At 38.3% G+C, this 20,024-nt stretch overlaps 1 protein-coding gene and 1 long non-coding RNA gene across 3 annotated transcripts in view; one reads left to right on the top strand and one right to left on the bottom strand.

Moving 5' to 3' along the window:
- LOC118767860 overlaps positions 1-19,956 on the top strand; it is a 22,605-nt gene extending 2,649 nt beyond the window's left edge. The window contains exons 2-3 of the long non-coding RNA XR_005003765.1: positions 9,981-9,983; positions 19,945-19,956. This is a non-coding gene — a long non-coding RNA (uncharacterized LOC118767860). The remainder of the gene's footprint in view (positions 1-9,980; positions 9,984-19,944) is intronic.
- The window catches only part of LOC115232626 (CD109 antigen-like), a 189,139-nt gene that overhangs the window by 164,879 nt on the left and 4,236 nt on the right, over positions 1-20,024 (bottom strand). The gene's annotated exons all lie outside the window — the stretch shown is intronic.

The following is a 20,024-nucleotide window of genomic DNA, read 5'->3' as shown; positions in this document are numbered from 1 at the left end:
CATATTTTGCCATAAAAGGAATATATTGCTATCGATCACTACCTACCTTGCCGCGCAATCATCGCGTGTGGGTATGTACCCAAATACATTATGATTGCCTCATCTTTTCGGATGATAGCCTAATAGTTCTGATTTACTTTCATCCTTGCATATGCACAGATATCCATCGGCATTGGACTTCATAAAATGCATAATGGATCAAGAAATGAAATGAGAGTGAGACGTCCGTACGCCATTAGATTTAAGTGACAAAAGCTTATAAAACGCTATTGCCACTCTCGTAATCGCTATAGTAGGTTCAGTGACAAACATTGTGAGATGACTGGTACTAATCTTGACTTCAAGTTTTATATCAAAGTATCGTTTTCCTGGAAGAGCTGCCTTCCCCACAGCCTTGTCAAAAATAAAGTGGAACCTCCTCTATCCATGGGAAATCTATTTAACTCTTATATGGGATTCTGGCAGGTACTGCTATTCCGGATCAGAACGGATCTGGAAGTAATGGTAATTAAAAATGACTCTATGCTCTCCACTAACCCAGAACTGGAGCCTCATCACCAGAACATCCAAATACATACATACATACATACATACATACATACATACATACATACATACATACATACATACATGCATGCATAGCCCTGGTCAAATGTCTCAATTCACAATAAAACTAAAGTATTATACTGTAATTGATGATGTTGATGAAAAACAGGCAAAATATTTTGTAATAAAATATGCAGATAATTTGCAAAACAACAAATACCAATGTTATATCGCTCACCACCTAATTTTGTAGCCCTTTTCCTTGTCATGCTTTCAATCAAATTTTTGCAGTAATCTCGGATTATCTGTGTTCAGACCTGTAATATCTGCTCTTTTAAACCCGGTATTGACGCAGCTTTATAAAATGCAATTGTCTTTAATTATATAATCCGATGCATTTTCTATAGAGCTCAAGTCAGAAGATAAAACTGTCTATTTACCCAGTATAGCAATATCATTATATATCAATGTCAGTCTTTCGTCCATTTTGTTGAACTGCAGGATGCACCATCTTGTTGGAATATAATGTATGGAATATAAATGTTGGAATATAATGAATGATTACATGAGTAGTAAAATTCTTAAGAACATACAGGTGATTATTACAGTTTAAGGTTTTACCTTGAGTAATAACCCAAATATCTGTTCTTTCCTTTGTAAGAAAAAAACTACCCCCTTTACATAATGAAAGAACATTGTTTGCTCTTACAAAGTGCATGTCAGAGATTGGACCTTGAATTTGATGGGCAATGGACAAAAGGACCACTAGAGACACATTACTTGATGAATGTTTCCTTACTATGCATGAATTTAAGCTAGTTTTCATTATTTCAATTTAGATTTTTTCCTTGCAATTTCTGAAAATCCTGAACGCTTTTCTTCATGATATCTTATTATATATATATATATATATATATTATGTGTGTGTGTGGTATATATAATTATATATATATATATATATATATATATGTATATGTATGTATGTATGTGTGTGTGTGTATATATATATATATATATATATGTATGTTATGTATGTATGTGTGTGTGTATATATATATATATATATAATATATGTATATATGTATGTATGTATGTGTGTGTGTGTGTGTATAATATATATATATATATGTATGTATGTATGTATGTATGTATGTATGTATGTATGTATGTATGTTTCAAATTCTGCCGAGGTCGACTTTGCTCTTCATCCTTTCGGGCTGGATAAATTAAGTACCAGTTGCGTACTGGGGTCGATCTAATCGACTGCCCCCACTCCCCCAAAATTTGGGGCCTTGTGCCTAGAGTAGAAAAGTATGTATATATATATATATATATATATATATATATATATATATATATATATATATATATATATATATATATATATATATATATATATATAGGAGAGTTTAGGAAAAAAAGCAAAAGACGAACACAGGTGGTGTACAAAACAAACAGATGTATAGTATAGACGCTCAGGAATAGAAAAAGTCTTTTACGTTTCGAGCCTACGCTCTTCTACAGAAAGTGACACAGAAAAACAAGGAGAGAAACAAGGAGAGAAGAAAAATGTGTGTAGTGGCAAACGATCTATCATGATATATATACATAACATTTTGTACTTCTTTCAGTCATTAGACTGTAGTTATACTAGGGTAGCAATTTGAAAAATTATACTCGAACGATTCGACCCCAGTACTTTTTTTTTCTTTTGTAAGCCTGGTACATAAAAACCGCTAAGTTACAGGACATAAACACACCAACACCGGTTGTGAGGCAATTATGGGAGACAAACACAGACACAGAGACACACACACATACGGAAACTGAAAGAAACACGTCCTTTATATATAGAGGACATGTTTCTTTCAGTTTCCGTCTACCAAATCCACTCACAAAGCTTTGGCCGGCCCGAGGTCATAGCAGAAGACACTTGCTCAAGGTTCCACGAAGTGTACTGGGATCTTTTCGGTTTGAACGGCAGTTTTTTAAAATAATTTCCACATAACTAAACACTTTTAAACTTCGTATACTGGTAGAATGTGTTTATAAAACATCTTTTTCTCTTGGCTTTACTGAGAAGATTCTATAGTTTGAAAGATATTTGTTGGTTTTTTTCTTCAATTTCTGAAATTTCAACCAATCAATGACGTCTATTGAGGTAAAATAACATTCTGTGCCGTATGAATATGTCCGTCGTTTAAGAAACAGATTGGGTTTATTTACATTTCTGAAGAAAAAAAGATACCCTTCCCCCCACTCCTAACCCTAACCCTAACCCTAACCTAGATTGAAATGCAATAGATCAATACTAGGATCATAATTATGGGTGACAATTTCATATGACACCGCTAGAAAAAACTGCCGTTCAAACCGAAAATATCCGTGTACTGAACCCGGAAGCATGTGGTTGAGAAACAATTTGGGGGGGGGGGTAGAAAGGGCTCCTTAGCCGTAGTGAAGGCAATCTATCTAGGGAGATAACCTTACAATAAATCACTGGGTCCGTAGCTTAGAAATACTGGGTTGACGTCCAGCGGGAACAGCTTTGTTTCATGGAGGAGGAAAGATCTTCTTTAGTACTTGGTTGTACAATGCTTTCCAATGTGTGTAGTAGTGACGCGCGCACACATTATTAGCCATTTGAAAAGACTATGAAAGTCTCGACCACGGTCGAACAATGATGATGATGATTGGGGGGGGTGCACGCGCGTGGATAGATGGATGGATAGGTCAAAATAACACAAATGAGAAGTGTAAAATTTGAGGCACGTGTTATTGCTTGTCTGACTCTGGGTAGTATATACATACGTACGTACATGTGTGTGTGTATGCACGTATTTATGTGTGTGTGTGTATGTGTGTGTGTATGTGTGTGTGTGTGTTGTGTGTGTGTGTGTGTGTGTGTGTGTGTGTGTGTGTGTGTGTGTGTTAGTTAATAGCCATATATTACTCTGTATCTCACTTCCTTTATCATTAACCTACATAGTTCTTGTAGCATTTATATTTTTTAAATAATTACTTGACTGGAATTACCAGTGCTTATTCATCATTATACATTCCTACCACACACTTTAAAAAGTAAATTTTAGTCCATTGAATCTCAACAATGACTCTAAACCTATTGGTGTCCTTAAAGATTAATTTACTGAGGTGAAAATCTTTTCTAGGTACACCGTTAATTTTTCATCTTAGGACGAGCCAGCAAATTTAAGGTAGTTTATTACAATATTTATTAAATGAGGGTAGTGAGTTAATGGAGTCTAGTAACGCAGCTAGTGAGCGGTGAGAGTGTGGTCCCACCCGAGCAACGCTTTTAAGGGGTCGGCATTTTGGAGTCTGCTGTATAAGCCTGTATAGGCTCGGGAACCTCCGTGGAAACGGTAAACCATCTCAAGGTTTGTTTCCTCCGGGTGACAAAACTCTTGCTACGCTATTGATGGAGTCGTTAGAGCGTCAAACTATATGCTCAGCGATATTTCTTCTGGATCTTCACTTTCACATTTCTAATCCTGCCAAGATCAATTTTGTACTTGATCCTTTTGGAGTCTATAAAATAAAGTACCAGCATCAAAACTGCTTGAGCCTTTCTGATCTGCTGGTATTACATATTCCATCACTAGTTTCTGAAAGTTATGATCACGTGGTAGTCTTTCTCCTTTCCGACAATTCCTTATACTTATCATACCACATTTCCAGTGATTCTATCCGATTCATATTCACAAATATCTTAATGTAAGAGATGTAATATACAACATTTTGTGTATATTACATCTATCTATCTATCTTCTGGACGGACGCTAGTCAAATGGGCTCCACGTAAGTTGGCTATTTTTGCATGTTTAAAAGTTTTATTGTCGAATATTTTGTGTTTAGAAGTTGTGCAACAACATTCACTTCAAAACTTGATGGATATTTACATAGAATTTTGCCCCTGGGTAGGCGAAATTTACAAACTTTTGAAGGCTTTCGTGGATTCATTTTAGCCATTTTTCATTTCGAAAATGGCGACTGGAAACCACAAGGCCAGTGCGCAAGTCATGCGGAACGCTAGCAAGGCGCTGAAAACAGCAGAAGAAAATTTCCCTAGCTGCTGAACCTGACAGCTTGAACGCCGCTGTCGGATCTTTTCGGTTTGAACGGCAGTTTTTTCTAGCGGTGTCATATGAAATTGTCACCCATAATTATGACCCTAGAATCGATCTATTGCATTTCAATCTCTTTTAGGGTTAAGGTTAGTTAGGGTTAGGGTTAGGGGTGGGGGGAAGGGTATCTTTTTTTCTTCACAAATGTAAATAAACCTAATCTGTTTCTTAAACGAGGGACATATTCATACGGCACAGAATGCTTTTTAACCCCATAGACGTCACTGATTGGTTGACATTGCAGAAATTGAAGAAAAAAAACAACAAATATTTTACAAACTATAGAATTTTCTCAATAAAGCCAAGAGAAAAAGATGTTTAATAAACACATTCTACCAGTATACGAAGTTTAAAATTTTTTAGTTACCTAGAAATTATGTTAAAAACTGCCGTTCAAACCGAAAAGATCCCCGCTGTCACCACCACCACCAACAACAACAACAACGACAACAACAGCAACAAAACTAATGCCGCAAGACCATTCACCGTCACCGTCACTAAAGACAACAACTCTGCCGTCAACACCAACACCACTACTACAACAACTTCTGCTGCTACAACTGCTTCTTCTGCCGCCACCACCACAAAGGACAAAGCAAATTTTGCTGAAGCAATAAAACAAAAAAGAACCAGAGTCAAATTATTATTCTTTCTGCCTTTAACCCTCCAACGTGGAATATAGGTCACTTATAATTGAATTCCATGTCGCATAATTTTTCGCTTCTGTACTTATACTCTGCCATGAATGTCCCCCTTTCTCTAGTTCCTTTTGTGTTGATCTACGCCACGAGTTCTTATCCATTCGGATTCCACTGTAAAGCACTTTTCGCTACATTTGGTGTTTCTTTTCTAATTGTGCTACCAATCCACTTCCACTTTTTCTTAAATATTTACTCTCTAATCGAAACTTGATTTGTTCTTTGCCATATCTTCATTTTGCTTATGTGTTCGGGCCATCTAATTTTAAGTATACTACGCAAGCATCTGTTGATGAATGATTGTATTTGCTTATTTAATTTAACTGTTGTTCGTCATACAATAACGTTAGTGTTAAAATTTCTTATTTTGTTCTTTATTGAAATTACACTTGCGCTCCATACTTCTTTTAACAGATGAAAAGCAGTCCTTGCCTTACTTATTCTCGTCTTAATATCTTCGTCGGTGCCGCCTGAAAACGTTATCTTACTACCTAAATACGTAAACTCGGCTACATCTCTAGTTCGCCGGTTTCTAGTTTAATACGTTCGCTGTTTTCTTCATTAACGCGCATAATGTTTGATTTGTCGCGGTTGACTTTCAATCCTAGTTTGACAGCAATTGCTTCTAGTTTTGACGTTTTATTTTGCATTTGGCTATATATTTGTGAAAGTAGCGCTATATCATCTGCAAAGTCGAGATCTTCTAGAGCTTCCGCATCCGTCCATTCAATGCCTGTTTGGCTTTCAGTCGTAGTTTCCTTCATAATCCAATCTATAACTAGTAGAAATAAAAAGGGAGAAAGTATACAGCCCTGTCGAACTCTTGTTTTTACTTCGAATTTATCCGTAGCTCCGTTTCCATGCAAGACTCGGCATGACATTCCTTGGTAAGTTGCTCTTATTATAAATATATATACTTGTCTGGTATGCCATAGTGCTGCATAATTTTCCATAAGCCTTTCCCTATCTACACTATCAAATGCTTTTTCGAAATGAATAAATAATATAAAGCGGTGCATTCCACTCCACGCTTTGCTCTAAGATGATGCGAAGAGTGGCGACTTGATCTACACATGAACGGTTCTTCCTAAATCCGGCTTGTTCTTTACGCAACAATTTGTCAACTGCTGTCCTCATCCGCTCTAAAAGTATCCTGTTAAAAACTTTTCCGGGAGTCGATAATTGCATAATCCTTCTATAATTTCCGCAAACGCTTAAATCACCTGTTTTTTGGCAATTTTACGATGAGTCCCTCCTTCCAATCATTAGGCACATTTTCTTCCTGCCATATCTTAGAAAATAATGGATGAAACATTTCTACCGCTATTTCTATAGCTGATTTCATTACTTCAGCTGGAATGTTGTCTACACCTCCCGCTTTCCCATTCTTGAGGGATTATATAGCCTTTCTTATTTCAAACTTGGACGGTGGGTCAAGGCTGATATTAAGGCTGATATTAAGGCTGATATTAAGGCTATATAGTCAAATTCACCGCGCAACAAATAAAGGATACAAAAGAAGGAGCAATTTACACTTCCACATCCCAAAAAACATCCTAGAAGACACACAGAAAAGAACGATCATTTATAAAATTATCAACACGAAAACAAAAAGAGCAGATCAAACACCACAACAAAAAATAGAAAAATACCATCGCCCTGTTTGGCCACACAAGGAATACGTGAACTGGTGGCACAAATACGGCACCGTCAAAGTCCGATTCCAGGACGAAAATCTGGACAAACGTTTCTCTACACTGACCCTCAACACGGATGGGTTAGTGATGATACCAACGTATCTAGGCCAGAGAGTGACAAAAGTCACAATAAAAAATGTGCTTCCGGAAATCGAGACACAATGGCTATTATCTGCCATCTGTTTCGAGATGGAGGAAACAAACATCCTAGAAATTGCTGTTTTAGAACAACAAAATTGGGTCGGGAAGACACTTGAGATCCTTCTTCAGATTGATTAGCCAACGATTAATAAAATACCCACCTCCATAGAATTGACAGAAGGCTACAAACTGTATGTAGTGGTGGAGGGCAGGCGACCACGCTGTTATCTGTGCAACAGCGAAACACATTTGAAAAACGATTGTCCGACTGCAAAAAAAAAAAAAAACCATCACCACAACCAGAAAAACCTGGAAGAAACCACTACTACCCACACCACCACCAACACAGAAGACGACACCGACAATTGAGAATACAACAGCAGCCGGAAAAACAACAGCAACAACACCAACAGGAACTAAAGAAACAGAAAAACCAAAAGACAATACAAAAACTGATTCCCCTTCCCCTACATCACATACACCACACACAAACAGTCAACAACCAACATCAACGAAAACAACACAACCACTTACACAAACATACATAGAAGCTTACAACATGCCCCTACCCATTTCCGATTTCTCAGAAATTTCATCGGAAGACGAAAGCAGTGAGGAATGGCAAATAGCCAGAAAAAGAAAGAGGAAGAGGAGCAAGAAAAGAACCAAACCAAACGCAAACAAAGCACACACAACACCAACACCAACACATCAAAAACAAACACACACACAATGCTCACTGTCATCAACACGAAAAATACAGAGTTGATAGAATACATCAGCACAAAAACAAACCTGACACACAAAGACATAAAAACAAGCAACAACCCATACACAACACCACCAGAACACATTAAAATATTGAACATCACACCAACCTTACACCACACACTAAAATCCATTTGCCCCGATGCGGTTGGAAGATGCCAGAAGTACTCTTCCAAAGCAAGCGGTGGTGTCACACTCACAATATATATATATATATATATTCAGTTAAGTAATTGAGATTCTAGTGAATTCTTTAGAATTCACATGAATATGGTCCTTAACTAGGATGCACCGGAAATCTATATGGTGTTAACCATAAGACAAGTGGGGTGATTACAAATAGGAAAAAAGCAATCCATTCTTGTTGCTTTAATCCATTCTTGTTGCTTTTTTCCTATATATATATATATATATATATATATATATATTGTTTAATGTACACAGTATATAATATACAGTTATCAGTCACTAATAGTTTCATACACTGGAGATATTTTCTAGGCAGGTTTTAATAATGATATTAATCCTTTCTACTTTAGGTGCAAGGCCTGAAATTTTGCGCGAAGGGGTCAATCGATTAGATCGACGCCAGCACGCAACTGGTACTAAATTTATTGACCATAACGAATGAACTCAGAACGTAGCGACGGGCAAAATACCGCTAAGCATTTCGTCCAGCATGGCCAACGATTCTGCCAGCTCACCGCCTTAATATAATAATAATAACAATTATTATTATTATTATTATTATCATATATATATATATTATATATATATATATATTATATATATATATATATATATATAAATTAGGGATATACTCCCTAATATTATTATTATTATCATATATATATATAACGGCCTTCTTTCAGCTTCCGTCTACGAAATTCAGTCATAAGGCTTTGGTCAGTCTGAGGCTATTGCAGACGGCATTTGCCCAAGTTGCAACCCAGTGGGACTGAATCTGTAACCATGTGGTAGATAAGCAAACTTCTTACCACATAGCTACGCCTGCATCTATAATGAGTGAGCGTGTGCGCACGTGCACATATGTAATTTTTCTTTGAGTTTAATTTAAGTTAATTCTTGAGAGAATTCAACCTGGTTGCTAACGAAGCAACAAGACTTCATTGAGTTAAGAGAGTTCCCGGTATTTGTACATATGTTGTTGAGTTGGGGTTTTGGCTGAACGGTCGATGCACACACCCATGTGTGTGCATCTATTCACATAAGAATCTCAAATGGAGAATTTTTAGCATGTCTTACAAATCTTCACTGAGAATCCGTATCAGTTTCGTTTGCTCTTTTTCTGTGAAACCGAGTATTTCCAGGTTCTTGTACAAAATTGTTGATACATATCTTAATGCACCTATGATAATAGGTACAAATTCGTAGTCACTGTACTAGAGCAGCTGGAAATTCCGCATTAATATTCTCTTTTTCCTGGACTTTTGATTGTACATTCATATGTGCTGGATAGCTGACCTCTGCAACAATGCATGGCTTGTTTCCTGTCTCACAGAACAATATCAAGTCTGTTATGTTTGCACCCAAATGATGTTTTTATTGGGGTGTTTGACCAGTATTCCTTGCTTTTAAAAGTGTGAATACCTGTTTGTTCTGATACATAAGCTAAAAAACAGTCCTTTCTGCGGATGGCATTGTAATTTTTCTTTTTCAACTATATCATGCCACAATGTGGGTTATATCTTCCACACTGGCGTAGCAAAGCCGACATTTTTTATCACAACATGAAGATCTAGAGGTATCTTTTCCCCTCTTGTTTATTGGGTATTCAGTAGCTATCTCCTATTCCTAGATAGCGAAGGTATATCCTTCTAGGTGGGATGAAATGTCAACACTGTTGTTGCCCTCTAGCTTACGGGATATGCACTCATGCATGGCTTTATTTTTGGTATGATGCCTGCTTCTCCTTCAAGCTTCTGTTCAGTTAAGCCAGTCCAGCCACCTTTGGTTCGCATGAGACAGTTGTATTCTCAGAGTACCAGCTCTGGAGATGTTGCTCTCACTTTTGAGTATGCTTAGAATGTACTCGTTTCTTTCTGTACTGTTCAACAGGTGTTTTCTGAGTGATACAATGCGACATTCAAATGCTATTCGTACAGATTTTATGCCTCTACCGCCATCACTTCGTTTCACGTAAATTCTATCTGTGTTGTTGTTAATGTTGCCAGTGGTGGTCAGTACCTTTCTGCGTATCTCATCGGATGTTCTGTCCAATATCCCAAATGTTGGTACTAGCATTTAGATATGGTCTTGTTAAACGCAAACAGCTCTGAGTTTCATATTTTCCGGTGTTTACAGAAGTATACTATGTATGTATGTATGTATGTATGTATGTATGTATGTATGTATGTATGTATGTATGCATTTACATACAATATGCCTCAGTATATACACGCCTGACATTATTTATATACGTATTCATTTTCCTTTTACGATTGTAATTCCGTCAAAAAAAAACTATTTCGTCAAAACGAACTCATAGCATAGAAATAGCCTCCTCCTCCTCCTCTCACTATGTCGTCGCTATGCATAATCACTTCATTCTTTCTATCCTCCTCCACATCAAAAAAAAATCCATCAAAATTAACTTCTCTGTTTCATTGATATTTTTTCGCAACATGTTTTTTCTCTGCACATGAGAAAAAGAAAAAGAAAAAGAAAAAAGCTACACTTTCCACTTACAAGCGATTACAATTTAGCAGCAGTAGTACAGCGTGGGGTAGCAGCAGTACTATAGCGTGTGGGTATGTCGGGTATGCGCAGGGTGGCCACTCGAGGGTTGGTGACGATGATTGCTTTTATAGAAGGTGTGTTATGTTTAAGGAAGTGAGTGGGAGGTCAGTTTGGCTACCACGCAGGGCAAGGCCCAAATCTACGCTACACCACCGCTTAGTATGGTATCTACCATGCTTTTCACTAATTCTTTTGAGGAACCCATTTGGTCCGAGCAAAATAGAGGGACCCACTTCGCCCTCTCACTTACTGAAACATCCAAGATGTGATAGGAAGGTGAGAAGATTACACCAGCACTGGGCTAATTATTTTCCTTTGCTTTTCCGACATCGAATGGTTTAAAAGCAAAGTTTACATATATACATACATGCATACATTCAACTTTGTACAAGCTGGAAGGCATGTTGGCAAAACACTGCCCCTCTAAATGAAAACCTTACCTGTCATTGTGGTTTTGTGACACGGAGCAAAGCAGGCCTTGCCGTTCACTCAAGAAAATACGTAGTAAATGATCTACAAGCACTCGAATAAACAGAGTCCTCAACTTGTTTCATTTGCTAAAACGTTTGCAAGGCACCAACAGGCCTTGAGAGGAACATGTGCGTCCATAGAATATAATTACCGCTTTATTTTACCTTACATTCATTTGTCGTTCACGACGAGAGAATCCATCATATATATATAATCCATCATATATATATATATATATATAAAATCTTCGGTTTTAGAGTCTGACGAGACGTCTGCGAGGCTCACGCGTTTGTGGATGCTTTAGAGTGTTCTTCTTTTCGGATATACAATACATTGACTATCTATACAGAAAATTCCTGCTGGCTTTTTGGAATCTGCAGGGCGGCACCACAGCCGGAAACCAATAGCCAAGGCCGAAGAGAGACAATCGTTTACCTTCGTGGTGCTTTTGTGACCACAAGATAGATGGCAGAGTGGCCGAAGATCGATGGACAATGGCAAAGAGAGATAAAACGAGGCTTTTCCCCTCTCCATTATTTTAAAAAGGTCTCAGGCCAGCAGTGTTTGGGGTCTGAAGATACGCCGTAAGGCTAAACCCCTTATGAGCGAGAAACCCAGAATAACCCCGTAAATTTTTTTTTAATGAAAATTTAAGAAAGCGGGGTATGGGTGATTCAAATTTTGAAATGCAGATTTTTTTGCCGATTCGGAATCTTCGGGGTCCATATATTGGGTTCCTGTAAAAAAGAAACCAAAAAAACATCCCAAAGGGGGTGCGGTCCTTTGTCTTTACCTCCGTCATAAGCGGATGTAGTAAAAAGATAAGCAATGGAGAGCAGCTGGACCTCATGGTGTACAGGGATTTTGGATTTTTAAAAATTCAGTAGTTGCCATAAATTGATCGCATAGCAGTTTAATGCATTGATCAATGGAGAAGAAATCCCAGGCTGGTTAAGAAAAGGACGAATGGTGTTGTGTCTGAAGGATGCATTAAAGAGAAATGTTGCTGACAATTACAGACCAATTTCCTGCCTCCCGTTAATGTGGAAGTTACTGTCAGGAGGAATTGCAGAAGAATTGTATAAATTTCTTGATGAGAACGATGTATTACCGACGGAACAAAAATGCTATTGAAGGAGATGCAGAGGTACCAAAGATCAACTATTGATAGACAAAATGGTAACGCAAGATTATAAACGAAGGAGAACAAATCTGGGAATGGCCTGGATTGGCTATCACGAAGCTTATAATATGATTCCACATTTGTGTATCATCGAGTGCTTAGATCTATTTAGAATTGCGAGGAATGTAACGTGTTTCCTGAATAGAAGTATGGTGGGATGGAAAACTGAACTGGCATCATACGGAAAAGCCTGGGCACCCGGTGTACCAGAAGAGGGATTTTCCAGGGTGACAGCCTATCTCCGTTGCTTTTCCTTCTCTGCATGATACCTCTGACCTTGGTACTTAGGAAAATGTACCTCAGGTACTAACTAAAGAGAAAACCTCAAACAATCAACCACCTCCTCTTCGTGGATGACTTGAAACTGTATGGCAAAAGATAAGATACAAGTGAATTCTTTGGTGAACAAGGTCTACTGTTTTAGTATTTATATTAGATTGAAATTTGGACTCAAGAAGTGCGGAATAATCTACCTAAAAATAGGCAAGGTACACTCCCTAGCAGGGGTAGAATTACCGAACAGAGACTTTATTAAGCAAATTGAAACGGAAGCATACAAATGACTTTATATACTGGAGTTGAACGACATAATGGAAAAGGAAATGAATGAGCAACTGAGGATGGAGTATTTCCGAAGACTGAGGTTGGTGTTGCGCTCAAAATTGACTGGATGGAATACAATCCAATCAGTTAATATGTGGGCGATAGCATCACTTCGCTATGGAGTGGGAATTATGAAGTGGCAAAAGAAGGAAGTGAAGAAAATGGATACCAAGACCAGAAAAATGTTGACAGTACACGGAGACTTTCACCCAAAGAGTGACACTGATAAGCTGTACTTGTCCAGATGAAAGAGTGGGAGAGGCTTGATCAGTTGCCAGGACAGTATCGAAGGAGACGAAAACAGCTTATGGTGGTATATAAAAAATGCTGTGGAGTCACTGTTGAAACACGAAGAAGGCTGGCGTCATCAAAAGTGAAAGTTATGTAACTAGAGAAAAATTTAAACAAAAAATGAACAAAAAAAAAGAAAAAATGTGCGGAAGGAAAAGAAAATGTACGGTCAAGACAGATATAGCGAACCGGTGGTTATGGATGAGGAGGAGTGGCCTGAAAATAGAAACAGAAGCATTCATATGCGCAGCTCAGGAACAAGCGTTAAGGGCCAACTTTATGAAGTACAGAATAGACAACACTACCGATAGTGACAATTGCAGAATGTGTGGTGAGAGGGGTGAAACGGTAGGGCACATCGTTAGCAAATGCCCGAAATTGGCACAACACGAATACAAAAGATGCCATGACAATGTGGTAAGAATGATCCATTGGGAACTCTGTGGAAATCACGGCCTACAAAGAGCAAAGACGTGGTATCAGCAAACTCCAGGAGTCACCGAAAATGAGAATTGAAAAATCCCGTGGGATGCAATAATCCAGTGTGATTAGCTGACCAGACATCGAAACCGGATATTGTTGTGGTGAATAGTAAAGAAAGAACATGTATGATAATCGACTCAGGACTTGGTGACAACAGGATCAATGTGAAAGAAAAAGAAAAAACAAACAACTATGACGATTTAAAATGAGAAAAACGAAGATTGTGGTCAATGAGGAGAGTAGACATGATACCAATAGTAATTGGTGCACTTGGAAGTATCAGCACTCAACTACCAGCATGGTTGAAAAAGATCGTTGCAAGTGTGAAAGTAGAACACCTACAAAAATAAGCATTGCTTGGAACCGCAAGAATTCTTCGCAGGGTTCTTGAAGCAAGACCAGTAAACAAGTGTCACCTTAGTCTGCTGTCTGTGGACAGCTGACACTTTCCATCATACCCAGCAATATAAGTGAGTTTTCATATAATAATAATAATCATGATGATGATGATATAATAATAATAATAATAATAATAATAATAATAATAATAATAATAATAATAATATCTTCGGTGGTAGAGGCCTTATACAGCTGGAAAATTACTATAAAATAACCACCATAGGACTGCAAAAATACCTACTTCAGAAGGAAGGAAAACTGATCCAGATAGCAGCAAAACACGAGCAAAACAAAAAACTGTTCTCAGTATTTAAGGAAGCTGACAAATACAAACAAGAAATCATACCACCTAATAAACACGAAGAAGAAGAAGAAGATGATGAAGAAACAACAAAAGCTATAAAACAAATGAAATCCAAACTAAAAATAGAACAGCAACGAACCATGATAAAACGATGGCAAGAAAAGCCCCTTCATGGTAAATACTGCACTAAACTAAACGCAAAAGAAATAGACAAAGAAAATCCCAGCAATGGTTGAGAAGCTCAGACTCAAAGCAGAAACAGAGGGATTTTTAATTGCAGCACAAGACCAAAGCCTCCCCACCAGAAATTACCAAAAACATGTAATGAAAAGAAATATTACAAGTAACTGCAGAATATGTGGAGATGGACAAGAAACAATAATCATATTATCTCTAGCTGCCCAGTCCTGGCTAAGAAGGAATATATTCACAGACATGACAGAGTTGGAACCTACATACATTGGAAGCTATGCCAACATTATGGAATAACAACAGAAAAAAGATGGTATAGGCACACACCAGAAAAGGTCACAGAAAACGAGAAAGCAACCATACTCTGGGATATGCCGATACACACAGATAGAGAAATTAAGGCCAACAGACCAGATATAGTTGTCAGAGATCATGAAGAAAAAAAATGCTTTCTAATTGATGTATCAATACCGGCTGATGACAACGTGTCTCTAAAAGAAATGGAGAAACTCTCAAAATACAAAGACCTGGAAATAGAGGTAACTAGAATGTGGAATCTGAAAACAGAAACAATTCCTATCATAGTAGGTGCATTAGGCATGATAAAAAAATATTCAGACAAATACATAACAAAAACACCAGGACTTACAAACACATAAAACATACAGAAAATTGCACTACTAGGCACTGCACACATCCTACGCAGAACACTTTCCATACAATAACCATCAGAGCATCACAACAAATCACAGCACATACCCAAGGCACACAGAGCTGCGCTCGGTAGTGAAATGAAAGCACGCTATAAAAATAAAACTACTGAATAATAATAATAATAATAATAATAATAATAATAATAATAATAATAATAATAATAATGATAATAATAATCCTTTTTACTATAGGCACAATGTCAGCAATTTTAGGGAAAGGAGTAAGTCGATTACATTGACATTAACAAAGTTCAACTGGTTTTCATTTTATCGATCCCAAAAGAATGAATGGCAAAGTCCACCTTGGCGGAATTTGAACTCAGAACGTAGCGACGGGTGAAATACTGCTAAGCATTTCGCCCGGTGTGCTAACGATTCTGCCAGCTCGCCGCCTTAATACTGATAACAATAATAATAATAATAATAATATAGTAGTAGTAGTAGTAGTAGTAGTAGTAGTAGTAGTAGTAGTACAGCAGCAGCAGCAGCAGCAGTAGTAGTAGTAGTAGTAGTAGTAGTAGTAGTAGTAGTAGTAGTAGTAGTCCTTTCTACTAAAGGCACAAGGCCTGAAATTTTTTTTCGGGAGGGGGTACTAGTTGAGTACATGGACTCCAGTGTTTCACTGGTAGTTAATTTATTGACTCCAAAAGGATGAAATGCAAATAATAAGAAGAATTTACGCGCACGCACGCATATAATTATATAGTGCGATTTAAATTTAAATTACATTGCATAGAACTGATATTTAGAACACTATACACATTCTAGTATATCAGTTGAGATTACTACGAAGGCAACATGTTCTATAGTGCAAGTGTCTTTCCACTGACTGCCATTGTTCGAAAGACGAAGAAGCACATATAGAAAAAAAGAGCAGCTTTTTTTTTTCCCTTCAGATTCTTTTTTTTTTTTTTTGCTTTTTGCTTTTGTTTTTTGGTGGGGAGGGGGGGGGGTTCTTTGTTATTGACTTCTTTCAGTCATTAGAAAGACAGACAGACAGACGGACGGATAGAGAGACAGACAGTCGGACAGACAGAGAAACAAACAGACAGTCAGACAGACAAACAGACAGACAGACAGACAGACAGATACAGGCAAACAGATACACAGACAGACAGACAGACAGATATGCACTTCATTTTTTTTATACGAGTTTAACTTCTAGAAAGAAGGTCTAACGAAAACTACAGGATCTTTCATTACTAGCTGTCAATACATTAGTTACATACAAGGTGTCCCGAAATTAAGGTAACCGAAGTTTCGGGTTTTAATAACTATCTATAAATGTAACAAGATATGAAAATTAAACATCATTATAAAAGCTTAGTGTGTCTTCTTTTTGTTTCAGACTAAATAAATTCGGATTTATAAATTAGATAATGGCTTTAGACCGAAATACAATCATAGCCCTCCACAAAAGAGGCGAAAGTAATACAGCTATAGCAAAAATGCTTAAAATTAACCGAATAACAGTCTGGAAAATTGTCAAGAAATTTCAAGGGACTGGATCCACCACTGATCGACCTGGACGTGGCCAAAAAAGAAGTGTGTGAACCCCTCAGTTTATCAAAAGTACCAGGTAAAAGATACGACGACATCCTAGTCGTTCCGTCCGAAGACTGGCTGTCACAGCAAAAATAAGCCGAACATCGATGTATTGATTTCTGATTCACTGTTATGAGCACACTCAAGTTTACAAGGCCATGAGACCGGAAAAAAGTCATCTTATCCTGTGTCAGATTGCTGAAGGCACGCTGCCCACCTGGTGTTCACTGATGAATAGAAATTTGACATCGAACAGACAGTAAATCACTCAATGACCGACTTTAGAGTGCATCTGGCTCGTAAATCAACGTCAAAATCTATAATTGGTTATGGTTTGGGTGTCTGTGACAGCCACTGAAAGGTCTCCCCTCGTTTTTGTGCCCTCGGGTGTTAAAATCGTTGGCGACAATCTGGAAGCTGAGCTGTTTCCATGGGTGAATGAGAATTTTCAAGACGCACCTTAAAGCCTTCAACAGGATTCAACACCATCCCACAGCCTCCAAACAAACACAACACTGGATTCAGAAAAACATTCCGTCGTTCATAGGCAAGGATGTATGGCCCTCAAGAAGCTCTGATCCAACCCGTTGAACTTTTCTGTTTGGCCAATTTTGGAGACGAGGCTCTCGAGCACGCCTCACGTTTTGCTCGACGCTCTGACAAAACTCCGCCAGGAATGGGCTTCGATTCGCAAGAACGGCTGCGTGTCGTGTGTGAAGACTTAATGGTTCTGATTCGAAACAGAGGTGGCCATATCGAATAAATCCGGTAGAGTCATAATTGTGTTTCCTTAGCATTGCATTGCTACGCTCGGACCCGAAATATTATAAGATTTTGCTGTGGCAAAATTGAAAAGAGTTGGTTTCTTTAATTTTGGAACACCCTATTTATACATTCCACACGCACATATATAATGGATAAATATATACGTTGTTATATTTCGGGATAGTAATTTTCCCCCAAATATGATGAGGATAGGTCAATTTATGTCAGAAAAAGCAAAAGAAAATCGCTACATCAAAACTAAAAGGCTCTTAAACAAACTGAAAAAACCAGTAGAAGAAGATTTGATTTGACTTCTCTCAGACGAGAAAAACTTCGACTAAGATTATAAAGTTAACGGAAGAAATGATAGATGGTTATGTACAGACTCTTCCGAAGCCCATTCCTGGCGCAGTTTTGTTTTCAGAGCGTCGAGCGAAGCTTGAGGGGTGCTCAAGACCCTCGTCTCCAAAATGGACCAAACAGAAATGTCCTGCAACTGTCATGGTCTTAGGGGTTGTCAGCAATGAAAGACATGTGATGCCTCCTTACTTCTTCCCACAAGGCCTTAGAGTTAACGCTGTCGCCTACATTAAGGTCTTGGAAACCCAGCACAGACTGTATACACAATGAATGGAAGGTCCTATGTGTATCAGAAAGACTCTGCACCATTACACAAGGCTCAAGTAACGCAGGAATGGATGGCTGAAAATTTTCATAATCACATAACTCCCAACATTTAGCCTCCTAATTCCCCATGTGGAGCGTTATTGAGAGAGAGGTCAATGAACATGCCCATAACACCAAAGATTCTTTGAAATCCACCATAGTCTGAATAATGTCTAAAATGAACCAGGATCACATGATTCGAGTATGTAGATGATTTAGATCTTGTATAGAAGCAATTATTGAAGTTGAAGGTGGCTTTATTGAATAACATAGAAAAGAAAGGTTTATTTTTATCTTCAAAGCATTTTTAATAATAAAGTTATCATAGGCGTAGGAATGGCTGTGTGGAAAGTAGCTTGTTTACAAACCACATGGTTCTGGGTTCAGTCCCTTGGGCATGTGTCATTTACTATAGCCTCGAGCCGACCAAAGCCTTGTGAGTGGATTTGATAGACGGAAACTGAAAGCACGTCGTATATATGTGTATATATATATGTGTGTGTGTGTGTGTGTGTGTGTATGTTTGTGTTTCTGTGTTAGTCCACCCCACCACCACCCAATATCGCTTGACAACCGATGCTGGTGTGTTTACGTCCCCGTAACTTAGCGGTTCGGCAAAAGAGACCGATAGAATAAGTACTAGGCTTACAAAGAATATGTCCTGGGGTCGATTTGCTCGACTAAAAGGCGGTGCTCCAGCATGGCCACAGTCAAATGACTGAAACAAGTAAAAGAGTATCTCTTATTTCGTATCTGCTTTTTTATAAACATAAATCTGCCCTCAAATATCTTAAGCACTCTGTGTGTCCGTGTCTGCATGTGGTATATATACATGTATTTATGTATGTAGGTTTGTATATGTAAGATAATGTACGCTTTTACGTAATCAAAATAAACAGTACTCCAGACAAAAGCAGGAAAATTAATTGGTTCAGTACTTTCCGAACAAGTATAAATACCGCTTTAACAAGGTCAGCAATTTCGGAGCAGCAAGAATAAGTCGATTAAATCGACTCCAGTGCTCAACTGGCACTTATTTTACCGACATTGGCGGAATCTGAACTCAGAACGTAAACACAAGCGAAATGCCGCTAAGCAATTTGACCGGCGTCCCAACAAGCTGGTAGGTCGCCGCCTTATGAACAAACATTAAGACATCAGCCATTACTTTATTGCTGAAAGCGTGTCAAGATTTAAAATTTTCACAAAAGATAAAAATAAACGTCTGCCACAGCGTTGTAATGTAGTTTTCAGGCTGCGCCAAGCATAACATCCTTGTCTTTGAAACATCCTTTCCCCTGCAGTAATTTCACCAACCCGCAGAGAGGTCGACTTGCGCACCCTGCGGTACGCTACGCTACACTACAGTATTTTATTGCATTACATTTCAAACATGTCGCGACAGTGTGGGGTACGCGTGGACGTGAGAGATGCAGGGTGTGCGTGGGTGTGGGAGTGCGTGCGTGCGTAGGCGCGCGCGCGTACGTGTGCGCCTGCATGCGTGTGCATGAGTGTACGTGTATGTGCGTGTGTGTGTGTGTGCGCACGTGCGCTGGTATTTGGCCAAGTTTAAGGCGGCGAGCTGGCAGTAACGTTAGCACACCGGGCGAAATGCGTAGCTGTATTTCGTCTTCCGTTACGTTCTGAGTTCAAA

This window comes from Octopus sinensis, linkage group LG2 (assembly GCF_006345805.1).
Source record: "Octopus sinensis linkage group LG2, ASM634580v1, whole genome shotgun sequence".
In the NCBI taxonomy this organism is placed as follows: domain Eukaryota; kingdom Metazoa; phylum Mollusca; class Cephalopoda; order Octopoda; family Octopodidae; genus Octopus; species Octopus sinensis.
The sequence above is the reverse complement of the archived record's forward strand: the minus strand, read 5'-3'. Positions and strand labels throughout refer to the sequence as shown.